We start from the raw sequence: 20,357 nt of genomic DNA, 5'->3' as shown, positions 1-20,357 counted from the left end.
TAGTAGATATGATCAACATAGTGATGTTCACCATTGAAAACTACTCCATCTCACGTGATGATCGGACATGGTTTAGTTGAGATGGATCACGTGATCACTTAGATGATTCGAGGGATGTCTATCTAAGTGGGAGTTCTTAAGTAATATGATTAATTGAACTTTAATTTATCATGAACTTAGTCCTGATAGTATTAGCATATCTATGTTGTAGATCAATAGCTCGCGTTTAGCTCCCCTGTTTTATTTTTATATGTTCCTAGAGAAAACTAAGTTGAAAGATGTTAGTAGCAATGATGCAGATTGGATTCGTGATCTGAGGATTATCCTCATTGCTGCACAGAAGTATTATGTTCTTGATGCACTGCTAGGTGACAGAACTATTGCAGGAGTAGATACAGATGTTATGAATGTTTTGACAAAAGCTCGGTTTGATGACTACTTGATAGTTTAGTGCACCATACTTTACGGCTTAGAACCGGGACTTCAAAAATGATTTGAACGCCATGGAGCATATAAGATGTTCCAAGAGTTGAAATTGGTATTTCATACTCATGCCTGTGTCAACAGGTATGAGACCTCTGACAGTACTTTGCCTACAAGATGGAAGAGAATAGCTCAACCAGTGAGCATGTGCTCAGAATGTCTGAGTACTACAATCACTTGAATCAAGTGGGAGTTTATCTTCCAGATAAGATAGTGATTGACAGAGTTCTCTAGTCACTATCACCAAGTTACTAGAACTTTGTGATGAACTATAATATGCAAGGGATAACGGAAACGATTCCCAAGCTCTTCGTGATGCTGAAATCGACGAAGGTAGAAATCAAGAAAAGCATCAAGTGTTGATGGTTGACAAGACCACTAGTTTCAAGTAAAGGGGCAAAGGGAAGAAGGGGAACTTTAAGAAGAACGGCAAGCAAGTTGCTGCTCAAGTGAAGAAGCCCAAGTCTGGACCTAAGTCTGAAACTGAGTGCTTCTACTGCAAAGGGACTGGTCACTGGAAGCGGAACTGCCCCAAGTATTTGGTGGATAAGAAGGATGGCAAAGTGAACAAAGCTATATTTGATATACATGTTATTGATGTGCACTTTACTAGTGTTTATAGCAACCCCTCGGTATTTGATATTGGTTCAGTTGCTAAGAGTAGTAACTCGAAACGGGAGTTGCAGAATAAATAGAGACTAGTTAAAGGTGAAGTGACGATGTGTGTTGGAAATGGTTCCAAGATTGATATGATCATCATCGCACACTCCCTATACTTTCGGGTTTAGTGTTGAAACCTAAATAAATGTTATTTGGTGTTTGCGTTGAGCATGAATATGATTTGATCATGTTTATTGCAATACATTTATTCATTTAAAGTCAGAGAATAATTGTTGTTCTGTTTACATGAATAAAACCTTTAATGGTCATACACCCAATGAAAATAGTTTGTTGGATCTCGATCGTACTGATACACATATTCATAATATTGAAGCCAAAAGATGCAAAGTTAATAATGATAGTGCAACTTATTCGTGGCACTGCTGTTTAGGTCATATTGGTGTAAAGCGCATGAAGAAACTCCATGCTGATGGATTTTTGGAATCACTTGATGCTTGCGAACCATGCCTCATGGGCAAGATGACTAAGACTCCGTTCTCCGGAACAATGGAGCAAGCAACTGACTTATTGGAAATAATACATACTGATGTATGCGGTCCGATGAGTGTTAAGGCTTGCGGCAAGTATCGTTATTTTCTGACCTTCACAGATGATTTGAGCAGATATGGGTATATCTACTTGATGAAACACAAGTCTGAAACATTTGAAAAGTTCAAAGAATTTCAGAGTGAAGTGGAGAATCATCGTAACAAGAAAATAAAAGTTTCTACGATATGATCGCAGAAGTAAAATATTTGAGTTATGAGTTTGGCCTTCAGTTAAAACAATGTGAAATAGTTTCACTACTCACGCCACCTGGAACACCACAGCATAATGGTGTGTCCGAACATCGTAACCGTACTTTATTAGATATGGTGCAATCTATGATGTCTCTTACCGATTTACCACTATCGTTTTGGGGTTATGCATTAGAGACAGTTGCATTCACGTTAAATAGGGCACCATCTAAATCCTTGAGACGACACCATATGAACTGGGGTTTGGCAAGAAACCAAAGTTGTCGTTTCTTAAAGTTTGGGACTGCGATGCTTATGTGAAAAAGTTTCAACATGATAAGCTCGAACCCAAATCGGAGAAGTAAATCTCCATAGGATACCCAAAAAGAAACTATTGGGTACACCTTCTATCACACCGAAGGCAAGATCTTTGTTGCTAAGAATGGATCCTTTCTAGAGAAGGAGTTTCTCTCGAAAGAAGTGAGTGGGAGGAAAGTAGAATTTGATGAGGTAATTGTACCTTCTCCCGAATTGGAAAATAGTTCATCATAGAAATCAGTTCCAGTGATGCCTACACCAATTAGTGAGGAAGATTAATGATGATGATCATGAAACTTCAGATCAAGTTACTACCTAACCTCGTAGGTCAACCAGAGTAAGATCCGCACCAGAATGGTACGGTAATCCTGTTCTGGAGGTCATGTTACTTGACCATGACGAACCTACGAACTATGAGGAAGCGATGATGAGCCCAGATTCCACAAAATGGCTTGAGGCCATGAAATCTAAGATATGATCCATGTATGAAAACAAAGTATGGACTTTGGTGGAATTGCCCGATGATCGGCAAGCCATTAAGAATAAATGGATCTTCACGAGGAAGACGGATGCTGATAGTAGTGTTACTATCTACAAAGCTCAAATTGTCGCAAAAAGGCTTTCCACAAGTTCAAGGTGTTGACTACGATGAGATTTTCTCACTCGTAGCGATGCTTAAGTCTGTCCGAATCATGTTAGCAATTGCCACATTTGATGAAATCTGGCAAATGGATGTCAAAATTGCATTCCTTAATGGATTTCTTAAAGAAGAGTTGTATATGATATAACAAGAAGGTTTTGTCAATCCTAAAGGTGCTAACAAAGTATGCAAGCTCCAGCGATCCATCTATGGACTGGTGCAAGCATCTTGGAGTTGGAATATACGCTTTGATGAGTTGATCAAAGCATATAGTTTTATACAGACTTGCGGTGAAGCCTCTATTTACAAGAAAGTGAGTGGGAGCACTACAACCTTTCTGATAAGTATATGTGAGTGACATATTGTTGATCAAAAATGATGTAGAATTTTCTGGAAAGCATAAAGGAGTGTTTGAAAGGAGTTTTTCAAAGAAAAACCTCGGTGACGCTACTTACATATTGAGCATCAAGATTGAAAGATCGTGGATGTCACCTGGAGGCGGGGGGGTGAATAGGCGCTTTAAAATAATTACGGTTTAGGCTTGAACAAATGCGGAATAAACCTAACGGTTACTTTGTCAAGCACAAAACCTAAAACAACTAGGCTCACCTATGTGCACCAACAACTTATGCTAAGCAAGATAAACAACTATGTGATAGCAAGATATATAACATGGAACACTATGGCTATCACAAAGTAAAGTGCATAAGTAAAGGCTCGGGTAAGAGATAACTGGGGCACGCGGAGACGACGATGTATCCCGAAGTTCACACCCTTGCGGATGCTAATCTCCGTTTGGAGCGGTGTGGAGGCACAATGCTCCCCAAGAAGCCACTAGGGCCACCGTAATCTCCTCACGCCCTCGCACAATGCAAGATGCCGTGATTCCACTAAGGGACCCTTGAGGGCAGTCACTGAACCCGTACAAATGGCAACCCTTGGGGGCGGTCACCGAACCCGTACACTTTGGCAACCCTTGGGGGCGGTCACCGGTACCCGTCAAAATGCTCGGGGCGATCTCCACAACCTAATTGGAGACCCCGACGCTTGCCCCGGAGCTTTACACCACAATGATTGAGCTCCGAACACCACCAACCGTCTAGGGCGCCCAAGCACCCAAGAGGAACAAGCTCAAGGGTACCAAGCACCCAAGAGTAACAAGCTTCTCAACTTGTAACTTCCACGTATCACGTGGAGAACTCAAACCGATGCACCAAATGCAACGGCAAGGGCACACGGAGTGCCCAAGTCCTTCTCTCTCAAATCCCATCGAAGCAACTAATGCTAGGGAGGAAAATGAGAGGAAGAACAAGAAGGAGAACACCAAGAACTCCAAGAACTAGATCCAAGGGGTTCCCCTCACATAGAGGAGAAAGTGATTGGTGGAAATGTGGATCTAGATCTCCTCTCTCTTTTCCCTCAAAAACTAGCAAGAATCCACGGAGGGATTGAGAGTTTGCAAGCTCGAAGAAGGTCAACAATGGGGGAAGAACACGAGCTAAAGAGATAAGGTTCATTGGGGAAGAAGACCCCCTTTTATAGGTGGGGAAAAATCCAACCGTTATGCTCACAGCCCGCACAGAGCGGTACTACCGCTCGTCCTCACGGTACTACCGCTAGGGGTAGCGGTACTACTGCTTGCGAGCGGTACTAAAAAATACATCCGTGCCTACCACCGCTGGACTTGTGACGATATTTTGGTCCGGAGCGGAAGTAGCCACGGAAGTAGCCGCGGTAGTACCGCTCCCAAGAGCGGTAGTAAAAAATTACATCCGCTCCTGTCCGCGGTAGTACCGCTGCAGCCTTTTCAGAACACCAAAACTGCCACAACTTCTGCAAACGGACTCCGAATTCAATGAAACCAAGTTTGTTGGAAAGCTAGAGACAAGGGCTAACACAATCTTGATAGAACTAACAATAAGAAGTAAATTAGAAAAGGCCCAGGAGAAAATGGTGAGAACCCTTCCTTGAAAAAGACCGGTAAGACCTCCAACACCGAAAACGCGATAGAAGAAGCATATGAAATCCGTTTTTGATGTACTAGAGCTTGTCACGAAGATAACCACAAGCTCTAAAACCTCAAAATAAAATACAAATAAGAATCAAGAAAGATGATGCAAGGATGCAATGGTTTGAGCTCTCGACAAACGATGCGATCACGCTACTCACTTGAGAGCCCCCCTTGATAGTACGGCTATCGATCCTATAACCCGGTCTCCAAACTATCACCATGAGACCGGTAAAATATAAAACCTATCAAGGGCAAACCTTTGCCTTGCATGAAGTCCACTTGAGCTAGATGATGACGATCTTGACTCCCTCAAGTTGGACCACCTTTCTTGATTGCGTTGGGTCGATGAAGACTAGATGATTGCTCCCCCATACTCCACTATGGGTGAGCCACTCTTCTGTTGGAAATATGCCCTAGAGGCAATAATAAATGGTTATTATTATATTTCTTTGTTCATGGTAATTGTCTATTATTCATGCTATAATTGTATTGTCCGGAAATCGTAATACATGTGTGAATACATAAACCACAACGTGTCCCTAGTGAGCCTCTAGTTGACTAGCTCGTTGATCAACAGATAGTCATGGTTTCCTGACTATGGACATTGGACGTCATTGATAACGGGATCACATCATTAGGAGAATGATGTGATGGACAAGACCCAATCCTAAGCATAGCATAAAAGATCATGTAGTTTCGTTTGCTAGAGCTTTTCCAATGTCAAGTATCTTTTCCTTAGACCATGAGATCGTGCAACTCCCGGATACCGTAGGAGTGCTTTGGGTGTGCCAAACGTCACAACGTAACTGGGTGACTATAAAGGTGCACTACGGGTATCTCCGAAAGTGTCTGTTGGGTTGGCACGGATCGAGACTGGGATTTGTCACTCCGTGTGACGGAGAGGTATCTCTGGGCCCACTCGGTAATGCATCATCATAGTGAGATCAATGTGACTAAGGCGTTAGTCACGGGATCATGCATTGCGGTACGAGTAAAGAGACTTGCCGGTAACGAGATTGAACAAGGTATTGGGATACCGACGATCGAATCTCGGGCAAGTAACATACCGATTGACAAAGGGAATTGCATACGGATTGATTGAATCCTCGACACCGTGGTTCATCCGATGAGATCATCGTGGAGCATGTGGGAGCCAACATGGGTATCCAGATCCCGCTGTTGGTTATTGACCGGAGAGGCGTCTCGGTCATGTCTGCATGTCTCCCGAACCCGTAGGGTCTACACACTTAAGGTCCGGTGACGCTAGGGTTGTAGAGATATATGTATGCGGAAACCCGAAAGTTGTTCGGAGTCCCGGATGAGATCCCGGACGTCACGAGAGGTTCCGGAATGGTCCGGAGGTGAAGAATTATATATAGGAAGTCAAGTTTCGGCCACCGGGAAAGTTTCGGGGATTACCGGTATTGTACCGGGACCACCGGAAGGGTCCCGGGGGTCCACCGGGTGGGGCCACCTATCCCGGAGGGCCCCGTGGGCTGAAAGTGGAAGGGAACCAGCCCTTAGTGGGCTGGGGCGCCCCCCTTGGGCCTCCCCCCCATGCGCCTAGGGTTGGGAACCTTAGGGGGGGAGCTTTCCCCTTGCCTTGGGGGGCAAGGCACCCCTTCCCCCCCACTTGGCCGCCGCCCCCCCCGGAGATCCCATCTCCCAGGGCTGGCGCACCCCCCCAGGGGCCTATATAAAGGGGGGAGGGAGGGCAGCAACCGACAGCCTTTGGGCGCCTCCCTCCTCCCCTGCAACACCTCTCTCTCTCGTATAAGCCCGGCGAAGCCCTGCCGGCATCCCGCTACATCCACCACCACGCCATCGTGCTGCTGGATCTCCATCAACCTCTCCTTCCCCCTTGCTGGATCAAGAAGGAGGAGACGTCGCTGCACCGTACGTGTGTTGAACGCGGAGGTGCCGTCCGTTCGACACTCAGTCATCGGTGATTTGGATCACGGCGAGTACGACTCCGTCATCCACGTTCATTGGAACGCTTCTGCTCGCGATCTACAAGGGTATGTAGATGCACTCCTTTTCCCTCGTTGCTAGTAGACTCCATAGATGCATCTTGGTGAGCGTAGGAAAATTTTAAAATTATGCTACGATTCCCAACAGTGGCATCATGAGCCAGGTCTATGCGTAGTTACTATGCACGAGTAGAACACAAAGAAGTTGTGGGCGTTGAGTTTGCCAATTCTTCTTGCCGCTACTAGTCTTTTCTTGTTTCGGTGGCATTGTAGGATGAAGCAGCCCGGACCGACCTTACACGTACTCTTACGTGAGACAGGTTCCACCGACTGACATGCACTAGATGCATAAGGTGGCTAGCGGGTGTCTGTCTCTCCTACTTTAGTCGGAACGGATTCGATGAAAAGGGTCCTTATGAAGGGTAAATAGAAATTGGCAAATCACGTTGTGGTCATACGTAGGTAAGAAACGTTCTTGCTAGAAACCTACAAACCACGTAAAAACTTGCAACAACAATTAGAGGACGTCTAACTTGTTTTTGCAGCAAGTGCTATGTGATGTGATATGGCCAGAAGATGTGATGAATGATATATGTGATGTATGAGATTGATCATATTCTTGTAATAGGAATCACGACTTGCATGTCGATGAGTATGACAACCGGCAGGAGCCATAGGAGTTGTCTTTATTATTTTGTATGACCTGCGTGTCATTGAATAACACCATGTAAATTACTTTACTTTGTTGCTAAACGCGTTAGCCATAGAAGTAGAAGTAATCGTTGGCGTGACGACTTCATGAAGACACAATGATGGAGATCATGATGATGGAGATCATGGTGTCATGCCGGTGACGAAGATGATCATGGTGCCCCGAAGATGGAGATCAAAGGAGCATAATGATATTGGCCATATCATGTCACTATTTGATTGCATGTGATGTTTATCATGTTTTTGCATCTTATTTGCTTAGAACGACGGTAGTAAGTAAGATGATCCCTTATAATAATTTCAAGAAAGTGTTCACCCTAACTGTGCACCGTTGCGAAGGTTCGTTGTTTCGAAGCACCACGTGATGATCGGGTGTGATAGATTCTAACGTTCGAATACAACGGGTGTTGACGAGCCTAGCATGTACAGACATGGCCTCAGAACACACGCAATACACTTAGGTTGACTTGACGAGCCTAGCATGTACAGACATGGCCTCGGAACACGGAGGACCGAAAGGTCGAGCATGAGTCATATAGAAGATACGATCAACATGGAGATGTTCACCGATCTTGACTAGTCCGTCTCACGTGATGATCGGACACGGCCTAGTTAAACTCGGATCATGTTTCACTTAGATGACTAGAGGGATGTCTATCTGAGTGGGAGTTCATTAAATAATTTGATTAGATGAACTTAATTATCATGAACTTAGTCTAAAATCTTTACACTATGTCTTGTAGATCTAATGGCCAACGTTGTCCTCAATTTCAACGCGTTCCTAGAGAAAACCAAGCTGAAAGATGATGGCAGCAACTATACGGACTGGGTCCGGAACCTGAGGATCATCCTCATAGTAGCCAAGAAAGATTATGTCTTAGAAGCACCGCTAGGTGAAGCACCAATCCCAGAGAACCAAGACGTTATGAACGCTTGGCAATCACGTGCTAATGATTACTCCCTCGTTCAGTGCGGCATGCTTTACAGCTTAGAACCGGGTCTCCAAAAGCGTTTTGAGAAACATGGAGCATATGAGATGTTCGAGGAGCTAAAATTGGTTTTCCAAGCTCATGCCCGGGTCGAGAGATATGAAGTCTCCGACAAGTTCTTCAGCTGTAAAATGGAGGAAAATAGTTCTGTAAGTGAGCACATACTCAGAATGTCTGGGTTGCACAACCGCTTGACTCAGCTGGGAGTTAATCTCCCGGATGACGCGGTCATTGACAGAATCCTTCAGTCGCTTCCACCAAGCTACAAGAGCTTTCTGATGAACTTCAATATGCAGGGGATGGAAAAGACCATTCCTGAGATATATTCAATGCTGAAATCAGCGGAGGTGGAGATCAGAAAAGAACATCAAGTGTTGATGGTGAATAAAACCACTAAGTTCAAGAAGGGCAAGGGTAAGAAGAACTTCAAAAAGGACGGCAAGGGAGTTGCCGCGCCCGGTAAACCGGTTACTGGGAAGAAGTCAAAGAATGGACCCAAGCCCGGGACTGAGTGCTTTTATTGCAAGGGAAGTGGTCACTGGAAGCGGAACTGCCCCAAATATTTAGCGGACAAGAAGAAGGCCGGCAACACCCAAGGTATATGTGATATACAAGTAATTGATGTGTACCTTACCAGTACTCGTAGTAGCTCCTGGGTATTTGATACCGGTGCGGTTGCTCATATTTGTAACTCAAAGCAGGAACTACGGAATAAACGGAGACTGGCAAAGGACGAGGTGACGATGCGCGTCGGGAATGGTTCCAAGGTCGATGTGATCGCCGTCGGCACGCTACCTCTGCATCTACCCACGGGATTAATTTTAAACCTCAATAATTGTTATTTAGTGCCAGCTTTGAGCATGAACATTGTATCTGGATCTCGTTTAATTCGAGATGGCTACTCATTTAAATCCGAGAATAATGGTTGTTCTATTTATTTGAGAGATATGTTTTATGGTCATGCCCCGCTGGTCAATGGTTTATTTTTGATGAATCTCGAACGTGAGGTTACACATGTTCATAGTGTGAATACCAAAAGATGTAAAGTTGATAACGATAGTCCCACATACTTGTGGCACTGCCGCCTTGGTCACATTGGTGTCAAGCGCATGAAGAAGCTCCATGCAGATGGACTTTTGGAGTCTCTTGATTACGAATCATTTGACACGTGCGAACCATGCCTCATGGGTAAGATGACCAAGACTCCGTTCTCCGGAACAATGGAGCGAGCAACCAACTTATTGGAAATCATACATACCGATGTGTGTGGTCCAATGAGTGTTGATGCTCGCGGAGGATATCATTATGTTCTCACTCTCACTGATGATTTAAGTAGATATGGGTATGTCTACCTAATGAAACACAAGTCTGATACCTTTGAAAAGTTCAAGGAATTTCAGAGTGAAGTTGAGAATCAACGTGACAGAAAAATAAAATTCTTACGATCAGATCGTGGAGGAGAATATTTGAGTCATGAATTTGGTACACACTTAAGGAAATGTGGAATAGTTTCACAACTCACGCTGCCTGGAACACCTCAGAGAAATGGTGTGTCCGAATGTCGTAATCGCACTCTATTGGATATGGTGCGATCTATGATGTCTCTTACCGATTTACCGCTCTCATTTTGGGGTTATGCTTTAGAGACTGCCGCATTCACTTTAAATAGGGCTCCGTCGAAATCCGTTGAGACGACACCGTATGAATTATGGTTTGGGAAGAAACCTAAGCTGTCGTTTCTAAAAGTTTGGGGATGCGATGCTTATGTCAAGAAACTTCAACCTGAAAAGCTCGAACCCAAGTCGGAAAAATGCGTCTTCATAGGATACCCTAAGGAAACTATTGGGTATACATTCTACCTCAGATCCGAAGGCAAGATCTTCGTTGCCAAGAACGGGTCCTTTCTAGAGAAGGAGTTTCTCTCGAAAGAATTGAGTGGGAGGAAAGTGGAACTTGATGAGGTGATAGTCACCCCTTCCGAACCGGAAGGTAGCGCAGCGCGGGAAAATGTTCCTGTGGTGCCTACACCGACTGGGGAGGAAGTTAATGATGATGATCATGAAGCTTCGGATCAAGTTACTACTGAACCTCGTAGGTCCACAAGGACACGTTCCGCACCAGAGTGGTACGGCAACCCTGTCCTGGAAATCATGTTGTTAGACAACGGTGAACCTTCGAACTATGAAGAAGCGATGGCGGGCCCGGATTCCGACAAATGGCTAGAAGCCATGAAATCCGAGATAGAATCCATGTATGAAAACAAAGTATGGACTTTGACTGACTTGCCCGATGAGCGGCGAGCCATAGAAAACAAATGGATCTTTAAGAAGAAGACGGACGCGGATGGTAATGTGACCATCTACAAAGCTCGACTTGTCGCTAAGGGTTATCGACAAGTTCAAGGGGTTGACTACGATGAGACTTCCTCACCCGTAGCGAAGCTGAAGTCCGTCCGAATCATGTTAGCAATTGCCGCATACTACGATTATGAGATATGGCAGATGGACGTCAAAACGGCATTCCTTAACGGCTTCCTTAAGGAAGAGTTGTATATGATGCAGCCGGAAGGTTTTGTCGATCCTAAGAATGCTAACAAAGTGTGCAAGCTCCAGCGCTCAATCTATGGGCTGGTGCAAGCATCTCGGAGTTGGAACATTCGCTTTGATGAGATGATCAAAGCGTTTGGGTTTACACAGACTTATGGAGAAGCCTGTGTTTACAAGAAAGTGAGTGGGAGCTCTGTAGCATTTCTCATATTATATGTGGATGACATATTATTGATGGGAAATGATATAGAATTCTTGGAAAGTATAAAGGCCTATTTGAATAAGTGTTTTTCAATGAAGGACCTTGGAGAAGCTGCTTATATATTAGGCATCAAGATCTATAGAGATAGATCGAGACGCCTCATTGGTCTTTCACAGAGTACATACCTTGATAAGATATTGAAGAAGTTCAGTATGGATCAGTCCAAGAAGGGGTTCTTGCCTGTATTGCAAGGTGTGCAATTGAGCACGGCTCAATGCCCGACCACGGCAGAAGATATAGAAGAGATGAGTGTCATCCCCTATGCCTCGGCTATAGGGTCTATTATGTATGCCATGCTGTGTACCAGACCTGATGTAAACCTTGCCGTAAGTTTGGTAGGAAGGTACCAAAGTAATCCCGGCAAGGAACACTGGACAGCGGTCAAGAATATCCTGAAGTACCTGAAGAGGACTAAGGATATGTTTCTCGTTTATGGAGGTGACGAAGAGCTCGTCGTAAAGGGTTACGTCGACGCTAGCTTCGACACAGATCTGGATGACTCGAAGTCACAGACCGGATACGTGTATATTTTGAATGGAGGAGCAGTAAGCTGGTGCAGTTGCAAGCAAAGCGTCATGGCGGGATCTACATGTGAAGCGGAGTACATGGCAGCCTCGGAGGCAGCACAGGAAGCAGTCTGGATGAAGGAGTTCATTACCGACCTAGGGGTGATTCCCAATGCGTCGGGCCCAATGACTCTATTCTGTGACAACGCTAGAGCTATTGCCCTTGCGAAGGAGCCCAGGTTTCACAGGAAGACCAGGCATATCAAGCGTCGCTTCAACTCCATTCGTGAAAGTGTTCAAAATGGAGACATAGATATTTGTAAAGTACACACGGACCTGAATGTAGCAGATCCGTTGACTAAACCTCTCCCTAGGGCAAAACATGATCAACACCAGGACGCAATGGGTGTTCGATTCATCACAATGTAACTAGATTATTGACTCTAGTGCAAGTGGGAGACTGTTGGAAATATGCCCTAGAGGCAATAATAAATGGTTATTATTATATTTCTTTGTTCATGGTAATTGTCTATTATTCATGCTATAATTGTATTGTCCGGAAATCGTAATACATGTGTGAATACATAAACCACAACGTGTCCCTAGTGAGCCTCTAGTTGACTAGCTCGTTGATCAACAGATAGTCATGGTTTCCTGACTATGGACATTGGATGTCATTGATAACGGGATCACATCATTAGGAGAATGATGTGATGGACAAGACCCAATCCTAAGCATAGCATAAAAGATCGTGTAGTTTCGTTTGCTAGAGCTTTTCCAATGTCAAGTATCTTTTCCTTAGACCATGAGATCGTGCAACTCCCGGATACCGTAGGAGTGCTTTGGGTGTGCCAAACGTCACAACGTAACTGGGTGACTATAAAGGTGCACTACGGGTATCTCCGAAAGTGTCTGTTGGGTTGGCACGGATCGAGACTGGGATTTGTCACTCCGTGTGACGGAGAGGTATCTCTGGGCCCACTCGGTAATGCATCATCATAATGAGCTCAATGTGACTAAGGCGTCAGTCACGGGATCATGCATTGCGGTACGAGTAAAGAGACTTGCCGGTAACGAGATTGAACAAGGTATTGGGATACCGACGATCGAATCTCGGGCAAGTAACATACCGATTGACAAAGGGAATTGCATACGGATTGATTGAATCCTCGACACCGTGTTTCATCCGATGAGATCATCGTGGAGCATGTGGGAGCCAACATGGGTATCCAGATCCCGCTGTTGGTTATTGACCGGAGAGGCGTCTCGGTCATGTCTGCATGTCTCCCGAACCCGTAGGGTCTACACACTTAAGGTCCGGTGACGCTAGGGTTGTAGAGATATATGTATGCGGAAACCCGAAAGTTTTTCGGAGTCCCAGATAAGATCCCGGACGTCACGAGAGGTTCCGGAATGGTCCGGAGGTGAAGAATTATATATAGGAAGTCAAGTTTCGGCCACCGGGAAAGTTTTGGGGATTACCGGTATTGTACCGGGACCACCGGAAGGGTCCCGGGGGTCCACCGGGTGGGGCCACCTATCCCGGAGGGCCCCGTGGGCTGCAAGTGGAAGGGAACCAGCCCTTAGTGGGCTGGGGCGCCCCCCTTGGGCCTCCCCCCATGCGCCTAGGGTTGGGAACCCTAGGGGGGGAGCTTTCCCCTTGCCTTGGGGGGCAAGGCACCCCTTCCCCCCCACTTGGCCGCCGCCCCCCCCCCCCCCGGAGATCCCATCTCCCAGGGCTGGCGCACCCCCCTAGGGGCCTATATAAAGGGGGGGAGGGAGGGCAGCAACCGACAGCCTTTGGGCGCCTCACTCCTCCCCTGCAACACCTCTCTCTCTCGTATAAGCCCGGCGAAGCCCTGCCGGCATCCCGCTACATCCACCACCACGCCGTCGTGCTGCTGGATCTCCATCAACCTCTCCTTCCCCCTTGCTGGATCAAGAAGGAGGAGACGTCGCTGCACCGTACGTGTGTTGAACGCGGAGGTGCCGTCCGTTCGGCACTCAGTCATCGGTGATTTGGATCACGGCGAGTACGACTCCGTCATCCACGTTCATTGGAACGCTTCCGCTCGCGATCTACAAGGGTATGTAGATGCACTCCTTTCCCCTCGTTGCTAGTAGACTCCATAGATGCATCTTGGTGAGCGTAGGAAAATTTTAAAATTATGCTACGATTCCCAACATCTTCGGCACATCTTCACAAGTCCATTGACACCACAATGGGCGGCAAGCATCAAGCACTTGATCTCTTCGTGATGCTCCACTTGAACTTGCGCACGGAATTCTTGATGACGATCACCACTTGATGTCATCCTCTCCATTGGTTGAGTGATATCTTCCTCTTGACGCAAGCCCATGAACACGTACCTAACCCCACATAGAACTCCCACATAGACCATGGGTTAGTACACAAAGCACAATGGACAATGCTTACCATACCATGAGATCACTTGATCCCACTCGGCGTATCTTCTACGCTTTGTGTGATGATCAACTTGAATCACTCTCTGTACTTAGTCTTGATCAACCTTGACTCTTTCCAACTCTCTTCATTTGGATGATGTCTTGAAGGTAAACATGAATGGTATCACAATCTTCGTCTTCAAGACATGCTTGCAATAAGCTCAACACTCACATGACCAATCTTTGGATAATTCCTTAATAGCACGTTGGTCAACACATAAACTCCTTGAAACCAACACATGGACTTCAAGAAATGCCTATGGACAAATCCTTCAAATATAACTCAATGCAACCATTAGTCCATAGAGAATGTCATCAATTACCAAAACCACACATGGGGGCACCACATGTCCTTTCAATCTCCCCCATTTTGGTAATTGATGACAATCACTTTCAAGAGAGTTTATATAAGGAATTATGCATCACCATGCAATGCAACAACCAATAATGCATGCGAATGAGATGCAAATGCTAAGGAAACATAAACCAAAGCTTCTCCGCAAAACTCTCTGAAACTTCTCCCCCATTAGCATCGATTGCCAAAATGGGCAAAAAGCTTAGAAGGCCAATATAAATTGTGGTCCTCCATAAATTGTGTATTTCTCAACAAGAGAGTGGAATTCAAAACACATATCCAATGGTAAATACTTGGAGGAAGACAAACTATACTGAGGCCCAAAGATTGCAAAAGAATGATATGCCGCAAATACATAACAAAGAGAGAAACAAGCAATCAAGCAATAAAAAGATACCAATTGAAGCAAGCTATCAAAAGATACCAATTGAACCAACTAGGCCAATGATCCTACGAGCCACATGAATAAAGCATATTATGATATGAGCAAAGGAGTGTTCTAAAGAAACTAGAGAAGCTCCCCATGATTTGTGTACACATAAGAATATTTGTATTTGCATACAAAGTGCACAAAACAGGATCATAGCTCCCCCAAAATCAATAGAAACATACAACAAGTGCAAGTGAACATATAGGAAACAAAGCCTAGCACTTGCAACAAACAAATGGTTGAGCAATCATGTAAAAGAGGCAACTAAGAATAAGCTCAACCAAAATGATGTGTGTGAGTCATGGCAAAGCACTTGAGAAGACTAAAATAAGGATGAGCATTAAGCATCAACATAGTCTTAGAAAAATGAGATACAAGGTGCATGACATGTCCTCCCCACACACACCAAGCAAACAGGATCACAAGCTCACTAATAAGCATATAAAGAACCTATGCTTGTGACAACCCGTGGTGAAGATAGAAGATGAAAGCCTCATCAAGACGAGGGCTACCAATTAAGATGGCAAAAGCCTCGTAAAGATAAGCATGAGGAAAATAATCTTCACCACACAAGAGTGCATCAAGATGCAACGATAGAAGACACGCACTCAAGGCAAAAGCTTTCACGAAGCCACCAAAGAAATAACATAAGAAAGACAAGGTGGATGTGAAAGAAAGGATATCAACTAGATACACAACTTCTCTCAAGTGTATAAGATTCTAGGTAGACGAAATCATGATGACATATATCTACAAAGAAGGATGTACACCTGAAATAGTTACAACACGAGGAACAAGATATCCAAAAGGAAGTCATACATATACCAATAAGATATTTCCTTGGAAGCATAGCACATGGCTAGATATTGTCTTATTGTATATAAATGAATTCCTACCATACAACCATCAAAGACATCACAACTAGCAACATGAGATCGTTGTTGAGATGCTTTGAGAAAGGAACAAGTATCACAAGATGGAATGAATAGCATGCCAAGATGCAACCTACACAAGGTTGAATGCAAGAAAATAATGCATGAATAGATACTTGTTACCGAGATATCATTGGAAGGATGTAGAAGAAACCAATTGAAGGTAGTAGATAGTAGTTCATTGAGCATCCTAGCTTGACTCCTATAAGCACATGGTGACACCACCTTCCTTGTGAGTGAGCCGAGCATCCAATGCATCTCCAATTGTTCCTAGAACAACAACACAAACAAAATGGTACCCAAACTCATTGGGACCAAAGAGTTAGAAACACCAACAATACATAGGACAAAATCCACATAAATATGTGCACATAGATATGAAAATGAATTTCATGCACATCTCATCCAGTTTGCGACTTGGTGGAGTTTCCCCTATATATTGGGTCAAAGAAAGAAAGCATGCCAAAGATACTACATGAAGTTAATATGCATGCTCAATAATTTCAAGAACCGACACCAATTGACAAAGAAAAACCAAGTGAAGAAAAGAAACCAAAATAATAAATCATCACTTGGAGGATATCAGCTGAAAGATACATCAAGGAACGAGATATCCAATGATACACGCAAAAATAAAGATGTCAAACTCCCAAAAGAGAGAATGTTTCCAAACAAACCAAGCTCTCTACAAAGTTTCATGATGGCACAAAGTACCAAAAAGAAACGGTTTGTGTTCCACCAACACACACTTGATAAGGACCACAAGATGAGTATTTTATAGAAAATAGGATAGCTCCCCCAAGACTAGTGCATTATAGAGAATTTGCATTTGAATACAAAATGCACAAGGTGGGATCACCACTTTCACTATATCTGGAAAACACTAGACAAGATCAAGAAATTAACAAGATCCACAAGCGGTATGGAAGACACAGGGAGTTGACACAAACCTAGGCAAGAGATAAGGCAAATAAAATCAAAGGCCAATGTAAAGATGATCAATAATTTCTACCACACATAAGTGAGTACCAATTGTCAAAAGACAAGAAGTATTTGCAAATAATTCCCGTTGGTAGATAGCAAGGATATCCAACATCATCTTCACACCAAACACAAGCAAATTGCAAATTGTAGAGCTAACATGCCACCTAGGAACAAGATAATCTACAATATCAACCCTAGGTGACAATATCTCAAATGTACACATTTTCTAAGCTAGTAATATACATAGCATATTACTCCCCCATAATGTGATACCAATTAAAGAAAACTTAACAAGAGGCAATAAGAGGATCGAACAAGAGATAATTAATGAACTATATAGAATTTGAATTTCTCATGAGAAGACATACCACATAGTGACTAGATAATCTTGTAATATCGATACTAGATGGTATTCCTCATGTACACACATTTATAGGATTGTGAGGTGCACAAAGCACATCACTCCCCCACAATGGGATATTCCATTAATCTCTCACAAGAGCCAACTAAGATACAAACAAGATGCACAAAGGCTCAACGTACGACACACATGTACATGATGTGCAAACCAACACACACATACTTGATTGCTCAAGATAATCAAGTTGGAAGCACAACATATACAAACACATGCAAGGAACAAAACCAAGCATGCAAATGGGCAAGTAACTTTCAATGTAAACAATTTAAGCACAAGTTACCGCAAGGAGGCACATTGGATATAAGATATAAACTTGATAATTCAATTGACTTGGCTTGAGACAATAAGAGTGATGAAGTCCCCTTCATTCTTCATAATGTAGCCAAGTCTCCAATGCCCTCCGTTGACACCTATTGATCAAGTTTGAGCTAGTTGGTACCCAACCAAGTTGGGTCCTAAGAGGTTAGTCACAATAGGCTTGGCTACCCAAATGATTCTTTGCTTGACACCACTTTGAGTACCAACAAACTTGGCAAACACACTGCCAACCTTATCCTTCCCAAGAGAATAGGTATCATTAATAATAATTGGGTTAGATGAGTTACCACTAGTGCATGAAGAAGCGAGGTGACCTTTCTCACGACATGAGTAGCAACGTCTACTCTTCACTTTCTTCTCACTTGATTTCTCAACTTGAGAAGCATTAGCTTGATTATTCTTGGGAAGAGGCCTTTCTTCAACTTGAGGTTGAGCATGAGAGTGAACTTGTGGACGCTTACCTTGTTGCTTGTCACTAATGGGCTTCTTCTTCAATGGGCAAGATCTAACATGATGCCCTTCAATTTTGCACTTGAAGCAAATAACCTTGGCCGAATTCTTGACTTGTTTTTGGCCCTTCTTGTTGTTGCTCTTGGACTTCTTCTTCTTATTGGAGTTGAATCCAAGTCCACCTTTGTCATTGGGGGATTTTTGTACACTCAAGATATTGTTGAGTGTGGCATTCCCTTCATGACACTTTTCCAAATCTTTCTTCAAAGAAGTGACTTGGGCCTTGAGCTCTTTGATTTCCTCTACATGGTTAGTCTCAACACAAGCACTAGAGGAAGTATAAGCTTCATCGTTAGAGCAACAAGGCAAGGAAAGCAATTCATCACAAGATGTACCAATGTTATGCATGGATGAATCGCGAGGACTAGCACAAGGCAATATAGCATTTTGACTAAAAGTAGTGCTAGTATCCACATGAAGCTCACTAGATGTTACCTTAGCAAGCATGGCCTCATGAGCTATCTTTAGCACATTATGAGATACTAGAATATCATCATGAGAGCTTGAGAGCTTTTCATGGCTTTCCTCCAATTTCTCATAATTGCTAGATAGCAACTCAAGTTGAGCCCGAAGCTCAACATTCTCCTTCAAAATGGATGCCTCGCAAGTAATAGAGTTAGTAGCACAAGCATCATCAATAATAGCAAGAGGAGAAGGCAACTTTACAAGCTCTTTTGAATATGAAGCTTTAAGTTGTGCATGGGACTCGGTGAGTTTGATGAGCTCACCCTTGATGACCCTTGAGCCATTTTCGAGGTGCTCAAAATCCTCAAGGAGTCTAGCATGAGCAACTTCAAGCTTAACATTTTTAGTTTCAAAAACATTGGCCACCTCAAGAGCTCTATCATGAGATTCCTTCACTCTAGATAATTCTAGAGCAAAAGTCTCCTTAAGAGATTCCTTGGTGGTTTGTTAAAGTTCAAGAGCTTGAGAGAGGTCCGCAATCTCATTAGCGTAATCACGCTCATGACTTTCCATTTTATCAATGGTGACCTCATGCTCCTCAAGACGAGATTCCAACTCATCAATATATTTCTTGCCCTCAATAGCAATAGACATGATTTTCATAAAGTTGGAGCGAGCAATTTTATTCTTAAGAAGAGCTTTCAAAATCATTTCCCCCTTAATTTTTAAGGAGGCAACATCATCATTCTCTTCATCATAATCGACATCATCATCACAAGATATATTGGGATTCAAGGTGGGAGATACCTTTGAAGCCTTGGCCATAAGGCAAAAAGCAATAGATGATGATGTAGGATCCCTTGAAGCACCATTCAAGACCACATCTTGTTCCATGGAGTATTGGGTTTCCTCTTGTTAGCACAACAACTCGAGGAAATACATGCATTTTTATCATGGCAACAAGATATAGCAAGCATATCATCATGATTTAGTCAAGCAATTTCTACATGATATGCAAGGACTATTAACACAAGCATGTGAAACATTTGGAGTGCTCAAAGTGCTAAAGTCCAAAGATGAAGCATTGCAATAAGAAAGTGATGAAGGATTATCAACAATAAGCCCACTATAATCATTGCAATGAACACCACTACTCACCATGTCATTACCTTGTGGCAAACCACATGTAGGTGAAGTAGAAGAAGTTGAGAACGCAACACGGCCGGAGGTGGAGGGAGAACAATCATCCTTACAAAACTTGGACACACCATATTTATCTTGAAGCTTTGTCCACAACTCATGAGCATCCCGGAATGACATGAGTTCAAATATAACTACATTGCTCAAGGCATCGAAAAGCACATTAGAAGCTTGCGCATTGACATAAGAGTTTTTCTCATCCTCTAAAGATAATCTTTGGGGATCCTTTGGAGGAGAAAAACCCATATCTACAATTCGCTCTAAATTTGGGTCCATGACCCTAAAGAGATTAAGCATGCGAATTAACCAAACATCAAAATTTGTGCCATCGAAACTAAGAGTGTCAGAGAATCCTAAACCCCTAGTCGACATCCTTACTCTCTAGGCGGTAAAGCCCAATAAAGAGAGACGAGGCTCTGATACCAATTGAAAGATCGTGGATGTCGCCTAGAGGGGGGGGGTGAATAGGCGCTTTAAAATAATTACGGTTTAGTCTTGAACAA

This window comes from Aegilops tauschii, chromosome 5 (assembly GCF_002575655.3).
Source record: "Aegilops tauschii subsp. strangulata cultivar AL8/78 chromosome 5, Aet v6.0, whole genome shotgun sequence".
Classification (NCBI taxonomy): Eukaryota; Viridiplantae; Streptophyta; class Magnoliopsida; order Poales; family Poaceae; genus Aegilops; species Aegilops tauschii.
This window is presented reverse-complemented; position numbering follows the sequence as displayed.